The sequence below is a fragment of the Schistocerca serialis genome, chromosome 3 (genome assembly GCF_023864345.2).
Source record: "Schistocerca serialis cubense isolate TAMUIC-IGC-003099 chromosome 3, iqSchSeri2.2, whole genome shotgun sequence".
Classification (NCBI taxonomy): domain Eukaryota; kingdom Metazoa; phylum Arthropoda; class Insecta; order Orthoptera; family Acrididae; genus Schistocerca; species Schistocerca serialis.
Window position 1 is genome coordinate 1,071,174,729 of NC_064640.1, and position 20,589 is coordinate 1,071,195,317.

Consider the following 20,589-nt stretch of genomic DNA (forward strand, 5'->3'; position numbering starts at 1 on the left):
CAGTAATAGTATCCGATACACCACTGCAGGTTCAATGTATTCCTTGGACCATCACATTGACGATGAAACCCAGAAATGGCATCGGAATTAAATACAAAAGGCACAATGCCGCCTTAAGTACAAGAATAGAGACTCTTCTTAAAGTCGGTGCTTTGAGCATTCCCTGTGAGACCAGTATTAGTTTCCACTACACCTTTGCAGGTTCAGTATATTCCTAGGACCTTCACATTGACGATGAAACACAGAAATGGCATGGGAATTAAATAGAAAAAAGCACAATGCCGCCTTAAGTACAAGAATAGAGACTCTTCTTACCGTCGGTGCTTTGAGCATTCCCTGTGAGACCAGTATTAGTTTCCGCTACACCTCTGCAGGTTCAGTTTATTCCTTGGACCTTCACATTGACGATGAAACACAGAAATGGCATCGGAATTAAATACAAAAGGCACAATGCCGCCTTATGTACAAGAATAGAGACTCTTCTTATAGTCGGTGCTTTGAGCATTCCCTGTGAGACCAGTATTAGTTTCTGCTACACCTCTGCAGGTTCAGTTTATTCCTTGGACCTTCACATTGACGATGAAACACAGAAACGGCATCGGAATTAAATACAAAAGGCAGAATGCCGCCTTAAGTACAAGAATAGAGACTCTTCTTACAGTCGGTGTTTTGAGCATTCCCTGTGAGACCAGTAATAGTATCCGATACACCACTGCAGGTTCAATGTATTCCTTGGACATACACATTGACGATGAAACACAGAAGTCGCATCGGAATTAAATACAAAAGGCACAATGCCGCCTTAAGTACAAGAATCGAGACTCTTCTTACAGTCTGTGCTTTGAGCATTCCCTGTGAGACCAGTATTAGTTTCCGCTACACCTCTGCAGGTTCAGTTTGTTCCTGGGACCTTCACATTGACGATGAAACACAGAAATGGCATCGGAATTAAATACAAAATGCACAATGCCGCCTTGAGTACAAGAATAGAGACTCTTCTTACAGTCGGTGATTTGAGCATTCCCTGTGAGCCCAGTAATAGTATCCGATACACAACTGCAGGTTCACTGTATTGCTTGGACCTTCACATTGACGATGAAACACAGAAATGGCATCGGAATTAAATACAAATGGCACAATGCCGCCTTAAGTACAAGAATAGAGACTCTTCTTACAGTCGGTGCTTTGAGCATTCCCTGTGAGACCAGTATTAGTTTCCGCTACACCTCTGCAAGTTCAGTTTATTCCTTGGACCTTCACATTGGCGATGAAACACAGAAATGGCATCGGAATTAAATACAAAAGCCACAATGCCGCCTTAAGTACAAGAATAGAGACTCTTCTTAGAGTCGGTGCTTTGAGCATTCCGTGTGAGACCATTATTAGTTTCTGCTACACCTTTGCAGGTTCAATGAATTCCTTGGACCTTCACATTGACGATGAAACACAGAAATGGCATCGGAATTAAATACAAAAGGCACAATGCCGCCTTAAGTACAAGAATAGAGGCTCTTCTTACAGTCGGTGCTTTGAGCATTCCCTGTGAGACCAGTATTAGCTTCCGCTACTCCTCTGCAGGTTCATTTTATTCCTTGGACCTTCACATTGACGATGAAACACAGAAATGGCATCGGAATTAAATACAAAAGGCACAATGCCGCCTTAAGTATAAGAATAGAGACTCTTCTTACAGTCGGTGTTTTGAGCATTACCTGGGAGATCAGTAATAGTATCCGATACACCACTGCAAGTTCAATGTATTCCTTGGACCTTCACATTGACGATGAAACACAGAAATCGCATCGGAATTAAATACAAAAGGCACAATGCCGCCTTAAGTACAAGAATAGAGACTCTTCTTACAGTCGGTGCTTTGAGCATTCCCTGTGAGACCAGTATTAGTTTCCGCTACACCTCTGCAGGTTCAGTTTATTCCTTGGACCTTCACATTGACGATCAAACACAGAAATGGCATCGGAATTAAATACAAAAGGCACAATGCCGCCATAAGAACAAGAATAGAGACTCTTCATACAGTCGGTGCTTTGAGCATTCCCTGTGAGACCAGTAATAGTACCAGATACACCACTGCAGGTTCAGTGTATTCCTTGGACCTTCACATTGACGATGAAACACAGAAATGGTATCGGAATTAAATTCAAAAGGCACAATGCCGCCTTAAGTACAAGAATAGAGACTCTTCTTACAGTCGGTGCTTTGAGCATTCCCTGTGAGACCAGTATTAGTTTCCGCTACACCTCTGCAGGTTCAGTTTATTCCTTGGACCTTCACATTGACGATGAAACACAGAAATGGCATCGGAATTAAATACAAAAGGCACAATGCCGCCATAAGTACAAGAATAGAGACTCTTCTTACAGTCGGTGCTTTGAGCATTCCCTGTGGGACCAGTATTAGTTTCCGCTACACCTCTGCAGGTTCAGTTTATTCCTTGGACCTTCACAATGACGATGAAACACAGAAACGTCATCGGAATTAAATACAAAAGGCACAATGCCGCCTTAAGTACAAGAATAGAGACACTTCGTACAGTCGGTGTTTTGAGCATTCCCTGTGAGACCAGTAATAGTATCCGATACACCACTGCCGGTTCAATGTATTCCTTGGACCTTCAAATTGACGATGAAAAACAGAAATGGCATCGGAATTAAATACAAAAGGCACAATGCCGCCTTAAGTACAAGAATAGAGACTCTTCTTACAGTCGGTGCTTTGAGCATTCCCTGTGAGACCAGTAATAGTATCCGATACACCACTGCAGGTTCAATGTATTCCTTGGACCATCACATTGACGATGAAACATAGAAATGGTATCGGAATTAAATACAAAAGGCACAATGCCGCCTTAAGTACAAGAATAGAGACTCTTTTTACAGTCGGTGCTTTGAGCATTCCCTGTGAGACCAGTAATAGTATCCGATACACCACTGCAGGTTCAAAGTATTCCTTGGACCATCACATTGACGATGAAACACAGAAATGGCATCGGAATTAAATACAAAAGGCACAATGCCGCCTTAAGTACAAGAATAGAGACTCTTCTTAAAGTCGGTGTTTTGAGCATTACCTGTGAGACCAGTAATAGTATCCGATACACCACTGCAGGTTCAATGTATTCCTTGGACCTTCACATTGACGATGAAACACAGATATCGCATCGGAATTAAATACAAAAGGCACAATGCCGCCTTAAGTACAAGAATAGAGACTCTTCTTACAGTCGGTGCTTTGAGCATTCCCTGTGAGACCAGTATTAGTTTCCGCTACACCTCTGCAGGTTCAGTTTATTCCTTGGACCTTCACATTGACGATGAAACACAGAAATGGCATCGGAATTAAATACAAAAGGCACAATGCCGCCTTAAGTACAACTATAGAGACACTGCTTACAGTCGGTGCTTTGAGCATTCCCTGTGAGACCAGTAATAGTACCCGATACACCACTGCAGGTTCAATGTATTCCTTGGACCTTCACATTGACGATGAAACACAGAAATGGTATCGGAATTAAATACAAAAGGCACAATGCCGCCCTAAGTACAAGAATAGAGACTCTTCTTACTGTCTGTGTTTTGAGCATTCCCTGTGAGACCAGTACTAGTTTCCGCTACACCTCTGCAGGTTCAGTTTATTCCTTGGACCTTCACATTGACGATGAAACACAGAAACGGCATCGGAATTAAATACAAAAGGCACAATGCCGCCTTAAGTACAAGAATAGAGACACTTCTTACAGTCGGTGTTTTGAGCATTCCCTGTGAGACCAGTAATAGTATCCGATACACCACTGCCGGTTCAATGTATTCCTTGGACCTTCAAATTGACGATGAAACACAGAAATGGCATCGGAATTAAATACAAAAGGCACAATGCCGCCTTAAGTACAAGAATAGAGACTCTTCTTACAATCGGTGCTTTGAGCATTCCCTGTGAGACCAGTAATAGTATCCGATACACCACTGCAGGTTCAATGTATTCCTTGGACCATCACATTGACGACGAAACACAGAAATGGTATCGGAATTAAATACAAAAGGCACAATGCCGCCTTAAGTACAAGAATAGAGACTCTTTTTACAGTCGGTGCTTTGAGCATTCCCTGTGAGACCAGTAATAGTATCCGATACACCACTGCAGGTTCAATGTATTCCTTGGACCATCACATTGACGATGAAACACAGAAATGGCATCGGAATTAAATACAAAAGGCACAATGCCGCCTTAAGTACAAGAATAGAGACTCTTCTTAAAGTCGGTGCTTTGAGCATTCCCTGTGAGACCAGTATTAGTTTCCACTACACCTTTGCAGGTTCAGTTTATTCCTAGGACCTTCACATTGACGATGAAACACAGAAATGGCATCGGAATTAAATACAAAAGGCACAATGCCCCCTTAAGTATAAGAATAAAGACTCTTCTTACAGTCGGTGTTTTGAGCATTCCCTGTGACACCAGTAATAGTATCCGATACACCACTGCAGGTTCAATGAATTCCTTGGACCTTCACATTGACGATGAAACACAGAAATGGCATCGGAATTAAATACAAAAGGCACAATGCCGCCTTGAGTACAAGAATAGAGACTCTTCTTACAGTCGGTGCTTTGAGCATTCCCTGTGAGACCAGTATTAGTTTCCGCTACACCTCTGCAGGTTCAGTTTATTCCTTGGACCTTCACATTGACGATGAAACACAGAAATGACATCGGAATTAAATACAAAAGGCACAATGCCGCCTTAAGTACAAGAATAGAGACTCTTCTTACAGTCGGTGCTTTGAGCATTCCCTGTGAGACCAGTAATAGTACCCGATACACCACTGCAGGTTCAATGTATTCCTTGGACCTTCACATTGACGATGAAACACAGAAATGGTATCGGAATTAAATACAAAAGGCACAATGCCGCCTTAAGTACAAGAATAGAGGCTCTTCTTACAGTCGGTGCTTTGAGCATTCCCTGTGAGACCAGTTAAGGTTCCGTTACACCTCTGCAGGTTCAGTTTATTCCTTGGACATTCACATTGACGATGAAACACAGAAATGGCATCGGAATTAAATACAAATGGCACAATGCCGCCTTAAGTACAAGAATAGAGACTCTTCTTACAGTCGGTGCTTTGAGCATTCCCTGTGAGACCAGTATTAGTTTCCGCTACACCTCTGCAAGTTCAGTTTATTCCTTGGACCTTCACATTGGCGATGAAACACAGAAATGGCATCGGAATTAAATACAAAAGCCACAATGCCGCCTTAAGTACAAGAATAGAGACTCTTCTTAGAGTCGGTGCTTTGAGCATTCCGTGTGAGACCATTATTAGTTTCTGCTACACCTTTGCAGGTTCAATGAATTCCTTGGACCTTCACATTGACGATGAAACACAGAAATGGCATCGGAATTAAATACAAAAGGCACAATGCCGCCTTAAGTACAAGAATAGAGGCTCTTCTTACAGTCGGTGCTTTGAGCATTCCCTGTGAGACCAGTATTAGTTTCCGCTACTCCTCTGCAGGTTCATTTTATTCCTTGGACCTTCACATTGACGATGAAACACAGAAATGGCATCGGAATTAAATACAAAAGGCACAATGCCGCCTTAAGTATAAGAATAGAGACTCTTCTTACAGTCGGTGTTTTGAGCATTACCTGGGAGATCAGTAATAGTATCCGATACACCACTGCAAGTTCAATGTATTCCTTGGACCTTCACATTGACGATGAAACACAGAAATCGCATCGGAATTAAATACAAAAGGCACAATGCCGCCTTAAGTACAAGAATAGAGACTCTTCTTACAGTCGGTGCTTTGAGCATTCCCTGTGAGACCAGTATTAGTTTCCGCTACACCTCTGCAGGTTCAGTTTATTCCTTGGACCTTCACATTGACGATCAAACACAGAAATGGCATCGGAATTAAATACAAAAGGCACAATGCCGCCATAAGAACAAGAATAGAGACTCTTCATACAGTCGGTGCTTTGAGCATTCCCTGTGAGACCAGTAATAGTACCAGATACACCACTGCAGGTTCAGTGTATTCCTTGGACCTTCACATTGACGATGAAACACAGAAATGGTATCGGAATTAAATTCAAAAGGCACAATGCCGCCTTAAGTACAAGAATAGAGACTCTTCTTACAGTCGGTGCTTTGAGCATTCCCTGTGAGACCAGTATTAGTTTCCGCTACACCTCTGCAGGTTCAGTTTATTCCTTGGACCTTCACATTGACGATGAAACACAGAAATGGCATCGGAATTAAATACAAAAGGCACAATGCCGCCATAAGTACAAGAATAGAGACTCTTCTTACAGTCGGTGCTTTGAGCATTCCCTGTGGGACCAGTATTAGTTTCCGCTACACCTCTGCAGGTTCAGTTTATTCCTTGGACCTTCACAATGACGATGAAACACAGAAACGTCATCGGAATTAAATACAAAAGGCACAATGCCGCCTTAAGTACAAGAATAGAGACACTTCGTACAGTCGGTGTTTTGAGCATTCCCTGTGAGACCAGTAATAGTATCCGATACACCACTGCCGGTTCAATGTATTCCTTGGACCTTCAAATTGACGATGAAAAACAGAAATGGCATCGGAATTAAATACAAAAGGCACAATGCCGCCTTAAGTACAAGAATAGAGACTCTTCTTACAGTCGGTGCTTTGAGCATTCCCTGTGAGACCAGTAATAGTATCCGATACACCACTGCAGGTTCAATGTATTCCTTGGACCATCACATTGACGATGAAACATAGAAATGGTATCGGAATTAAATACAAAAGGCACAATGCCGCCTTAAGTACAAGAATAGAGACTCTTTTTACAGTCGGTGCTTTGAGCATTCCCTGTGAGACCAGTAATAGTATCCGATACACCACTGCAGGTTCAAAGTATTCCTTGGACCATCACATTGACGATGAAACACAGAAATGGCATCGGAATTAAATACAAAAGGCACAATGCCGCCTTAAGTACAAGAATAGAGACTCTTCTTAAAGTCGGTGTTTTGAGCATTACCTGTGAGACCAGTAATAGTATCCGATACACCACTGCAGGTTCAATGTATTCCTTGGACCTTCACATTGACGATGAAACACAGATATCGCATCGGAATTAAATACAAAAGGCACAATGCCGCCTTAAGTACAAGAATAGAGACTCTTCTTACAGTCGGTGCTTTGAGCATTCCCTGTGAGACCAGTATTAGTTTCCGCTACACCTCTGCAGGTTCAGTTTATTCCTTGGACCTTCACATTGACGATGAAACACAGAAATGGCATCGGAATTAAATACAAAAGGCACAATGCCGCCTTAAGTACAACTATAGAGACACTGCTTACAGTCGGTGCTTTGAGCATTCCCTGTGAGACCAGTAATAGTACCCGATACACCACTGCAGGTTCAATGTATTCCTTGGACCTTCACATTGACGATGAAACACAGAAATGGTATCGGAATTAAATACAAAAGGCACAATGCCGCCCTAAGTACAAGAATAGAGACTCTTCTTACTGTCTGTGTTTTGAGCATTCCCTGTGAGACCAGTACTAGTTTCCGCTACACCTCTGCAGGTTCAGTTTATTCCTTGGACCTTCACATTGACGATGAAACACAGAAACGGCATCGGAATTAAATACAAAAGGCACAATGCCGCCTTAAGTACAAGAATAGAGACACTTCTTACAGTCGGTGTTTTGAGCATTCCCTGTGAGACCAGTAATAGTATCCGATACACCACTGCCGGTTCAATGTATTCCTTGGACCTTCAAATTGACGATGAAACACAGAAATGGCATCGGAATTAAATACAAAAGGCACAATGCCGCCTTAAGTACAAGAATAGAGACTCTTCTTACAATCGGTGCTTTGAGCATTCCCTGTGAGACCAGTAATAGTATCCGATACACCACTGCAGGTTCAATGTATTCCTTGGACCATCACATTGACGACGAAACACAGAAATGGTATCGGAATTAAATACAAAAGGCACAATGCCGCCTTAAGTACAAGAATAGAGACTCTTTTTACAGTCGGTGCTTTGAGCATTCCCTGTGAGACCAGTAATAGTATCCGATACACCACTGCAGGTTCAATGTATTCCTTGGACCATCATATTGACGATGAAACACAGAAATGGCATCGGAATTAAATACAAAAGGCACAATGCCGCCTTAAGTACAAGAATAGAGACTCTTCTTAAAGTCGGTGCTTTGAGCATTCCCTGTGAGACCAGTATTAGTTTCCACTACACCTTTGCAGGTTCAGTTTATTCCTAGGACCTTCACATTGACGATGAAACACAGAAATGGCATCGGAATTAAATACAAAAGGCACAATGCCCCCTTAAGTATAAGAATAAAGACTCTTCTTACAGTCGGTGTTTTGAGCATTCCCTGTGACACCAGTAATAGTATCCGATACACCACTGCAGGTTCAATGAATTCCTTGGACCTTCACATTGACGATGAAACACAGAAATGGCATCGGAATTAAATACAAAAGGCACAATGCCGCCTTGAGTACAAGAATAGAGACTCTTCTTACAGTCGGTGCTTTGAGCATTCCCTGTGAGACCAGTATTAGTTTCCGCTACACCTCTGCAGGTTCAGTTTATTCCTTGGACCTTCACATTGACGATGAAACACAGAAATGACATCGGAATTAAATACAAAAGGCACAATGCCGCCTTAAGTACAAGAATAGAGACTCTTCTTACAGTCGGTGCTTTGAGCATTCCCTGTGAGACCAGTAATAGTACCCGATACACCACTGCAGGTTCAATGTATTCCTTGGACCTTCACATTGACGATGAAACACAGAAATGGTATCGGAATTAAATACAAAAGGCACAATGCCGCCTTAAGTACAAGAATAGAGGCTCTTCTTACAGTCGGTGCTTTGAGCATTCCCTGTGAGACCAGTTAAGGTTCCGTTACACCTCTGCAGGTTCAGTTTATTCCTTGGACCTTCACATTGACGATGAAACACAGAAATGGCATCGGAATTAAATACAAAAGGCACAATGCTGCCTTAAGTACAAGAATAGAGACTCTTCTTACAGTCGGTGCTTTGAGCATTCCCTGTGAGACCAGTATTAGTTTCCGCTACACCTCTGCAGGTTCAGTTTATTCCTTGGACCTTCACATTGACGATGAAACACAGAAACGACATCGGAATTAAATACAAAAGCCACAATGCCGCCTTAAGTACAAGAATAGAGACTCTTCCTACAGTCGGTGTTTTGAGCATTCCCTGTGAGATTAGTAATAGTATCCAATACACCACTGCAGATTCAATGTATTCCTTGGACCTTCACATTGACGATGAAACACAGAAATGGCAAAGGAATTAATTACAAAAGGCACAATGCCGCCTTAAGTACAAGAATAGAGACTCTTCTTAAAGTCGGTGCTTTGAGCATTCCCTGTGAGACCAGTATTAGTTTCCGCTACACCTCTGCAGGATCAGTTTATTCCTTGGACCTTCACATTGACGATGAAACACAGAAATCGCATCGGAATTAAATACAAAAGGCACAATGCCGCGTTAAGTACAACAATAGAGACTCTTCTTACAGTCGGTGCTTTGAGCATTCCCTGTGAGACAAGTAATAGTATCCGATACACCACTGCAGGTTCAATGTATTACTTGGACCTTCACATTGACGATGAAACACAGAAATGGCATCGGAATTAAATACATAAGGCACAATGCCGCCTTAAGTACAAGAATAGAGACTCTTCTTACAGTCGGTGCTTAGAGCATTCCCTGTGAGACCAGTATTAGTTTCCGCTACACCTCTGCAGGTTCAGTTTATTCCTTGGACCTTCACATTGACGATCAAACACAGAAATGGCATCGGAATTAAATACAAAAGGCACAATGCCGCCTTAAGTACAAGAATAGAGACTCTTCTTACAGTCGGTGCTATGAGCATTCCCTGTGAGACCAGTAATAGTACCAGATACACCACTGCAGGTTCAATGTATTCCTTGGACCTTCACATTGACGATGAAACACAGAAATGGTATCGGAATTAAATTCAAAAGGCACAATGCCGCCTTAAGTACAAGAATAGAGACTCTTCTTACAGTCGGTGCTTTGAGCATTCCCTGTGAGACCCGTATTACTTTCCGCTACACCTCTGCAGGTTCAGTTTATTCCTTGGACCTTCACATTGACGATGAAACACAGAAATGGCATCGGAATTAAATACAAAAGGCACAATGCCGCCATAAGTACAAGAATAGGGACTCTTCTTACAGTCCGTGCTTTGAGCATTCCCTGTGGGACCAGTATTAGTTTCCGCTACACCTCTGCAGGTTCAGTTTATTCCTTGGACCTTCACAATGACGATGAAACACAGAAACGTCACCGGAATTAAATACAAAAGGCACAATGCCGCCTTAAGTACAAGAATAGAGACACTTCGTACAGTCGGTGTTTTGAGCATTCCCTGTGAGACCAGTAATAGTATCCGATACACCACTGCCGGTTCAATGTATTCCTTGGACCTTCAAATTGACGATGAAAAACAGAAATGGCATCGGAATTAAACACAAAAGGCACAATGCCGCCTTAAGTACAAGAATAGAGACTCTTCTTACAGTCGCTGCTTTCAGCATTCCCTGTGAGACCAGTAATAGTATCCGATACACCACTGCAGGTTCAATGTATTCCTTGGACCATCACATTCACGATGAAACACAGAAATGGTATCGGAATTAAATACAAAAGGCACAATGCCGCCTTAAGTACAAGAATAGAGACTCTTCTTAAAGTCGGTGCTTTGAGCATTCCCTGTGAGACCAGTATTAGTTTCCACTACACCTTTGCAGGTTCAGTTTATTCCTAGGACCTTCACATTGACGATGAAACACAGAAATGGCATCGGAATTAAATACAAAAGGCACAATGCCCCCTTAAGTATAAGAATAAAGACTCTTCTTACAGTCGGTGTTTTGAGCATTCCCTGTGACACCAGTAATAGTATCCGATACACCACTGCAGGTTCAATGAATTCCTTGGACCTTCACATTGACGATGAAACACAGAAATGGCATCGGAATTAAATACAAAAGGCACAATGCCGCCTTGAGTACAAGAATAGAGACTCTTCTTACAGTCGGTGCTTTGAGCATTCCCTGTGAGACCAGTATTAGTTTCCGCTACACCTCTGCAGGTTCAGTTTATTCCTTGGACCTTCACATTGACGATGAATCACAGAAATGACATCGGAATTAAATACAAAAGGCACAATGCCGCCTTAAGTACAAGAATAGAGACTCTTCTTACAGTCGGTGCTTTGAGCATTCCCTGTGAGACCAGTAATAGTACCCGATACACCACTGCAGGTTCAATGTATTCCTTGGACCTTCACATTGACGATGAAACACAGAAATGGTATCGGAATTAAATACAAAAGGCACAATGCCGCCTTAAGTACAAGAATAGAGACTCTTCTTACAGTCGGTGCTTTGAGCATTCCCTGTGAGACCAGTATTAGTTTCCGTTACACCTCTGCAGGTTCAGTTTATTCCTTGGACCTTCACATTGACGATGAAACACAGAAATGGCATCGGAATTAAATACAAAAGGCACAATGCTGCCTTAAGTACAAGAATAGAGACTCTTCTTACAGTCGGTGCTTTGAGCATTCCCTGTGAGACCAGTATTAGTTTCCGCTACACCTCTGCAGGTTCAGTTTATTCCTTGGACCTTCACATTGACGATGAAACACAGAAACGACATCGGAATTAAATACAAAAGCCACAATGCCGCCTTATGTACAAGAATAGAGACTCTTCCTACAGTCGGTGTTTTGAGCATTCCCTGTGAGATTAGTAATAGTATCCGATACACCACTGCAGATTCAATGTATTCCTTGGACCTTCACATTGACGATGAAACACAGAAATGGCAAAGGAATTAATTACAAAAGGCACAATGCCGCCTTAAGTACAAGAATAGAGACTCTTCTTAAAGTCGGTGCTTTGAGCATTCCCTGTGAGACCAGTATTAGTTTCCGCTACACCTCTGCAGGATCAGTTTATTCCTTGGACCTTCACATTGACGATGAAACACAGAAATCGCATCGGAATTAAATACAAAAGGCACAATGCCGCGTTAAGTACAAGAATAGAGACTCTTTTTACAGTCGGTGCTTTGAGCATTCCCTGTGAGACCAGTAATAGTATCCGATACACCACTGCAGGTTCAATGTATTCCTTGGACCATCACATTGACGATGAAACACAGAAATGGCATCGGAATTAAATACAAAAGGCACAATGCCGCCTTAAGTACAAGAATAGAGACTCTTCTTAAAGTCGGTGCTTTGAGCATTCCCTGTGAGACCACTATTAGTTTCCACTACACCTTTGCAGGTTCAGTTTATTCCTAGGACCTTCACATTGACGATGAAACACAGAAATGGCATGGGAATTAAATAGAAAAAAGCACAATGCCGCCTTAAGTACAAGAATAGAGACTCTTCTTACCGTCGGTGCTTTGAGCATTCCCTGTGAGACCAGTATTAGTTTCCGCTACACCTCTGCAGGTTCAGTTTATTCCTTGGACCTTCACATTGACGATGAAACACAGAAATGGCATCGGAATTAAATACAAAAGGCACAATGCCGCCTTATGTACAAGAATAGAGACTCTTCTTATAGTCGGTGCTTTGAGCATTCCCTGTGAGACCAGTATTAGTTTCTGCTACACCTCTGCAGGTTCAGTTTATTCCTTGGACCTTCACATTGACGATGAAACACAGAAACGGCATCGGAATTAAATACAAAAGGCACAATGCCGCCTTAAGTACAAGAATAGAGACTCTTCTTACAGTCGGTGCTTTGAGCATTCCCTGTGAGACCAGTAATAGTACCAGATACACCACTGCAGGTTCAATGTATTCCTTGGACCTTCACATTGACGATGAAACACAGAAATGGTATCGGAATTAAATTCAAAAGGCACAATGCCGCCTTAAGTACAAGAATAGAGACTCTTCTTACAGTCGGTGCTTTGAGCATTCCCTGTGAGACCAGTATTAGTTTCCGCTACACCTCTGCAGGTTCAGTTTAATCCTTGGACCTTCACATTGACGATGAAACACAGAAATGGCATCGGAATTAAATACAAAAGGCACAATGCCGCCATAAGTACAAGAATAGAGACTCTTCTTACAGTCGGTGCTTTGAGCATTCCCTGTGGGACCAGTATTAGTTTCCGCTACACCTCTGCAGGTTCAGTTTATTCCTTGGACCTTCACAATGACGATGAAACACAGAAACGTCATCGGAATTAAATACAAAAGGCACAATGCCGCCTTAAGTACAGGAATAGAGACACTTCGTACAGTCGGTGTTTTGAGCATTCCCTGTGAGACCAGTAATAGTATCCGATACACCACTGCCGGTTCAATGTATTCCTTGGACCTTCAAATTGACGATGAAAAACAGAAATGGCATCGGAATTAAATACAAAAGGCACAATGCCGCCTTAAGTACAAGAATAGAGACTCTTCTTACAGTCGGTGCTTTGAGCATTCCCTGTGAGACCAGTATTAGTTTCTGCCACACCTCTGCAGGTTCAGTTTATTCCTTGGACCTTCACATTGACGATGAAACACAGAAACGGCATCGGAATTAAATACAAAAGGCACAATGCCGCCTTAAGTACAAGAATAGAGACTCTTCTTACAGTCGGTGCTTTGAGCATTCCCTGTGAGACCAGTAATAGTACCAGATACACCACTGCAGGTTCAATGTATTCCTTGGACCTTCACATTGACGATGAAACACAGAAATGGTATCGGAATTAAATTCAAAAGGCACAATGCCGCCTTAAGTACAAGAATAGAGACTCTTCTTACAGTCGGTGCTTTGAGCATTCCCTGTGAGACCAGTATTAGTTTCCGCTACACCTCTGCAGGTTCAGTTTAATCCTTGGACCTTCACATTGACGATGAAACACAGAAATGGCATCGGAATTAAATACAAAAGGCACAATGCCGCCATAAGTACAAGAATAGAGACTCTTCTTACAGTCGGTGCTTTGAGCATTCCCTGTGGGACCAGTATTAGTTTCCGCTACACCTCTGCAGGTTCAGTTTATTCCTTGGACCTTCACAATGACGATGAAACACAAAAACGTCATCGGAATTAAATACAAAAGGCACAATGCCGCCTTAAGTACAGGAATAGAGACACTTCGTACAGTCGGTGTTTTGAGCATTCCCTGTGAGACCAGTAATAGTATCCGATACACCACTGCCGGTTCAATGTATTCCTTGGACCTTCAAATTGACGATGAAAAACAGAAATGGCATCGGAATTAAATACAAAAGGCACAATGCCGCCTTAAGTACAAGAATAGAGACTCTTCTTACAGTCGGTGCTTTGAGCATTCCCTGTGATACCAGTAATAGTATCCGATACACCACTGCAGGTTCAATGTATTCCTTGGACCATCACATTGACGATGAAACACAGAAATGGTATCGGAATTAAATACAAAAGGCACAATGCCGCCTTAAGTACAAGAATAGAGACTCTTTTTACAGTCGGTGCTTTGAGCATTCCCTGTGAGACCAGTAATAGTATCCGATACACCACTGCAGGTTCAATGTATTCCTTGGACCATCACATTGACGATGAAACACAGAAATGGCATCGGAATTAAATACAAAAGGCACAATGCCTCCTTAAGTACAAGAATAGAGACTCTTCTTAAAGTCGGTGCTTTGAGCATTCCCTGTGAGACCAGTATTAGTTTCCACTACACCTTTGCAGGTTCAGTTTATTCCTAGGACCTTCACATTGACGATGAAACACAGAAATGGCATGGGAATTAAATAGAATAAAGCACAATGCCGCCTTAAGTACAAGAATAGAGACTCATCTTACCGTCGGTGCTTTGAGCATTCCCTGTGAGACCAGTATTAGTTTCCGCTACACCTCTGCAGTTTCAGTTTATTCCTTGGACCTTCACATTGACGATGAAACACAGAAATGGCATCGGAATTAAATACAAAAGGCACAATGCCGCCTTATGTACAAGAATAGAGACTCTTCTTATAGTCGGTGCTTTGAGCATTCCCTGTGAGACCAGTATTAGTTTCTGCTACACCTCTGCAGGTTCAGTTTATTCCTTGGACCTTCACATTGACGATGAAACACAGAAACGGCATCGGAATTAAATACAAAAGGCACAATGCCGCCTTAAGTACAAGAATAGAGACTCTTCTTACAGTCGGTGTTTTGAGCATTCCCTGTGAGACCAGTAATAGTATCCGATACACCACTGCAGGTTCAATGTATTCCTTGGACATACACATTGACGATGAAACACAGAAATCGCATCGGAATTAAATACAAAAGGCACAATGCCGCCTTAAGTACAAGAATAGAGACTCTTCTTACAGTCGGTGCTTTGAGCATTCCCTGTGAGACCAGTAATAGTATGTGATACACCACTGCAAGTTCAATGTATTCCTTGGACCTTCACATTGACGATGAAACACAGAAATGGCATCGGAATTAAATACAAAAGGCACAATGCCGCCTTAAGTACAAGAAAAGAGACTCTTCTTACAGTCGGTGCTTTGAGCATTCCCTGTGAGACCAGTAATAGTAACCGATACACCACTGCAGGTTCAATGTATTCCTTGGGCCTTCACATTGACGATGAAACACAGTAATGGTATCCGAATTAAATACAAAAAGCACAATGCCGCCTTATGTACAAGAATAGAGACTCCTCTAACAGTCGGTGCTTTGAGCATTCCCTGTGAGACCAGTAATTGTATCCAATACACCACTGCAGGTTCAATGTATTCCTTGGACCATCACATTGACGATGAAACACAGAAATGGCATCGGAATTAAATACAAAAGTCACAATGCCGCCTTAAGTACAAGAATAGAGACTCTTCTTACAGTCGGTGCTTTGAGCATTCCCTGTGAGACCAGTATTAGTTTTCGCTACACCTCTGCAGGTTTTGTTTATTCCTTGGACCTTCACATTGACGATGAAACACAGAAATGGCATCGGAATTAAATACAAAAGGCACAATGCCGCCTTAAGTACAAGAATAGAGACTCTTCTTACCGTCGGTGCTTTGAGCATTCCCTGTGAGACCAGTATTAGTTTCCGCTACACCTCTGCAGGTTCAGTTTATTCCTTGGACCTTCACATTGACGATGAAACACAGAAACGGCATCGGAATTAAATACAAAAGGCACAATGCCGCCTTAAGTACAAGAAAAGAGACTCTTCTTACAGTCGGTGCTTTGAGCATTCCCTGTGAGACCAGTAATAATAGTAACCGATACACCACTGCAGGTTCAATGTATTCCTTGGGCCTTCACATTGACGATGAAACACAGTAATGGTATCCGAATTAAATACAAAAGGCACAATGCCGCCTTATGTACAAGAATAGAGACTCCTCTAACAGTCGGTGCTTTGAGCATTCCCTGTGAGACCAGTAATTGTATCCAATACACCACTGCAGGTTCAATGTATTCCTTGGACCATCACATTGACGATGAAACACAGAAATGGCATCGGAATTAAATACAAAAGTCACAATGCCGCCTTAAGTACAAGAATAGAGACTCTTCTTACAGTCGGTGCTTTGAGCATTCCCTGTGAGACCAGTATTAGTTTCCGCTACACCTCTGCAGGTTTTGTTTATTCCTTGGACCTTCACATTGACGATGAAACACAGAAATGGCATCGGAATTAAATACAAAAGGCACAATGCCGCCTTAAGTACAAGAATAGAGACTCTTCTTACCGTCGGTGCTTTGAGCATTCCCTGTGAGACCAGTATTAGTTTCCGCTACACCCCTGCAGGTTCAGTTTATTCCTTGGACCTTCACATTGACGATGAAACACAGAAACGGCATCGGAATTAAATACAAAAGGCACAATGCCGCCTTAAGTACAAGAATAGAGACTCTTCTTACAGTCGGTGCTTTGAGCATTCCCTGTGAGACCAGTAATAGTATCCGATACACCACTGCAGGTTCAATGTATTCCTTGGACATACACATTGACGATGAAACACAGAAATCGCATCGGAATTAAATACAAAAGGCACAATGCCGCCTTAAGTACAAGAATAGAGACTCTTCTTACAGTCGGTGTTTTGAGCATTCCCTGTGAGCCCAGTATTAGTTTCCGCTACACCTCTGCAGGTTCAGTTTATTCCTTGGACCTTCACCTTGTCGATGAAACACAGAAATGGCATCGGAATTAAATACAAAAGGCACAATGCCGCCTTAAGTACAGGAATAGAGACTCTTCTTACAGTCGGTGCTTTGAGCATTCCCTGTGAGACCAGTATTAGTTTCCGGTACACCTCTGCAGGTTCAGTTTATTCCTTGGACCTTCACATTGACGATGAAAAATAGAAATGGCATCGGAATCAAATACAAAAGGCACAATGCCGCCTTAAGTACAAGAAAAGAGACTCTTCTTACAGTCGGTGCTTTGAGCATTCCCTGTGAGACCAGTAATAGTATCCGATACACCACTGCAGGTTCAATGTATTCCTTAGACCTTAAAATTGACGATGAAACACAGAAATGGCATCGGAATTAAATACAAATGGCACAATGCCGCCTTAAGTACAAGAATAGAGACTCTTCTTACAGTCGGTGCTTTGAGCATTCCCTGTGAGACCAGTTATAGTATCCGATACACCACTGCAGCTTGAATGTATTCCTTGGACCTCACATTGACGATGAAACACAGAAATGGTATCGGAATTAAATACAAAAGGCACAATGCCGCCTTATGTACAAGAATAGAGACTCTTCTTACAGTCGGTGCTTTGAGCATTCCCTGTGAGACTAGTAATAGTATCCGATACACCACTGCAGGTCCAATGTATTCCTTGGACCATCACGTTGACGATGAAACACAGAAATGGCATCGGAATTAAATACAAAAGGCACAATGCCGCCTTAAGTACAAGAATAGAGACTCTTCTTACAGTCGGTGCTTTGAGCATTCCCTGTGAGACCAGTATTAGTTTCCGCTACACCTCTGCAGGTTCAGTTTATTCCTTGGACATTCACATTGACGATGAAACACAGAAATGGCATCGGAATTAAATACAAAAGGCACAATGCCGCCTTAAGTACAAGAATAGAGACTCATCTTACGGTCAGTGCTTTGAGCATTCCCTGTGAGACCAGTATTAGTTTCCGTTACACCTCTGCAGGTTCAGTTTATTCCTTGGACCTTCACATTGACGATGAAACACAGAAATGGCATCGGAATTAAATACAAAAGGCACAATGCCGCTTTAAGTACAAGTACAGAGACACTTTTTATAGTCGGTGCTTTGAGCATTCCCTGTGAGACCAGTCTTAGTTTCCGCTACACCTCTGCAGGTTCAGTTTATTCCTTGGACATTCACATTGACGATGAAACACAGAAACGGCATCGGAATTAAATACAAAAGGCACAATGCCGCCTTAAGTACAAGAATAGAGACTTTTCTTACTGTCGGTGTTTTGAGCATTCCCTGTGAGACCAGTAATAGTTTCCGATACACCACTGCAGGTTCAATGTATTCCTTGGACATACACATTGACGATGAAACACAGAAGTCGCATCGGAATTAAATACAAAAGGCACAATGCCACCTTAAGTACAAGAATAGAGACTCTTCTTACAGTCGGTGCTTTGAGCATTCCCTGTGAGACCAGTAATAGTATCCGATACACCACTGCAGGTTCAATGTATTCCTTGGACCTTCACATTGACGATGAAACACAGAAATGGCATCGGAATTAAATACAAAAGGCACAATGCCGCCTTAAGTACAAGAATAGAGACTCTTCTTACAGTCGGTGCTTTGAGCATTCCCTGTGAGACCAGTATTAGTTTCTGCTACACCTCTGCAGGTTCAGTTTATACCTTGGACCTTCACATTGACGATGAAACAAAGAAATGGCATCGGAATTAAATACAAAAGGCACAATGCCGCCTTAAGTACAAGAATAGAGACTCTTCTTACAGTCGGTGCTTTGAGCATTCCCTGTGAGACCAGTAATAGTATCCGATACACCACTGCAGGTTCAATGTATTCCTTGGACCTTCACATTGACGATGTAACACAGAAATGGCATCGGAATTAAATACAAAAGGCACAATGCCGCCTTAAGTACAAGAATAGAGACTCTTCTTACAGTCGGTGCTTTGAGCAATCCCTGTGAGACCAGTATTAGTTTCCGCTAGACCTCTGCAGGTTCAGTTTGTTATTGGGACCTTCACATTGACGATGAAACACAGAAATGGAATCGGAATTAAATACAAAAGGCACAATGCCGCCTTAAGTACAAGAATAGAGACTCTTCTTACAGTCGGTGCTTTGAGCATTCCCTGTGAGACGAGTAATAGTATCCGATACACCACTGCAGGTTCAAAGTATTCCTTGGACCTTCACATTGACGATAAACACAGAATTGGCATCGGAATTAAATACAAAAGGCACAATGCCGCCTTAAGTACAAGAATAGAGACTCTTCTTACAGTCGGTGCTTTGAGCATTCCCTGTGAGACCAGTATTAGTTTCCGCTACACCTCTGCAGGTTCAGTTTATTCCTTGGACCTTCACAATGACGATGAAACACAGAAATGGCATCATAATTAAATACAAAAGCCACAATGCCGCCATAAGTACAAGAATAGAGACTCTTCCTACAGTCGGTGCTTTGAGCATTCCCTGTGAGACAATTATTAGTTTCTGCTACACCTCTGCAGGTTCAATGAATTCCTTGGACCTTCACATTGACGATGAAACACAGAAATGGCATCGGAATTAAATACAAAAGGCACAATGCCGCCTTAAGTACAAGAATAGAGACTCTTCTTACAGTCGGTGCTTTGAGCATTCCCTGTGAGACCAGTATTAGTTTCCGCTACACCTCTGCATGTTCCGTTTATTCCTTGGACCTTCACATTGACGATGAAACACAGAAATGGCATCGGAATTAAATACAAAAGGCACAATGCCGCCTTAAGTACCAGAATAGAGACTCTTCTTACAGTCGGTGCTTTGAGCATTCCCTGTGAGACCAGTATTAGTTCCCGCTACACCTCTGCAGGTTCAGATTATTCCTTGGACCTTCACATTGACGATGAAACACAGAAACGGCATCGGAATTAAATACAAAAGGCACAATGCCGCCTTAAGTACAAGAATAGAGACTCTTCTTACAGTCGGTGCTTTGAGCATTCCCTGTGAGACCAGTAATAGTATCCGATACACCACTGCAGGTTCAATGTATTCCTTGGACTTTCACATTGACGATGAAACACTGAAATGGCATCGGAATTAAATACAGAAGGCACAATGCCGCCTTAAGTACAAGAATAGAGACTCTTCTTACAGTCGGTGTTTTGAGCATTCCCTGTGAGACCAGTAATAGTATCCGATACACCACTGCAAGTTCAATGTATTCCTTGGACCTTCACATTGGCGATGAAACACAGGAATCGCATCGGAATTAAATACAAAAGGCACAATGCCGCCTTAAGT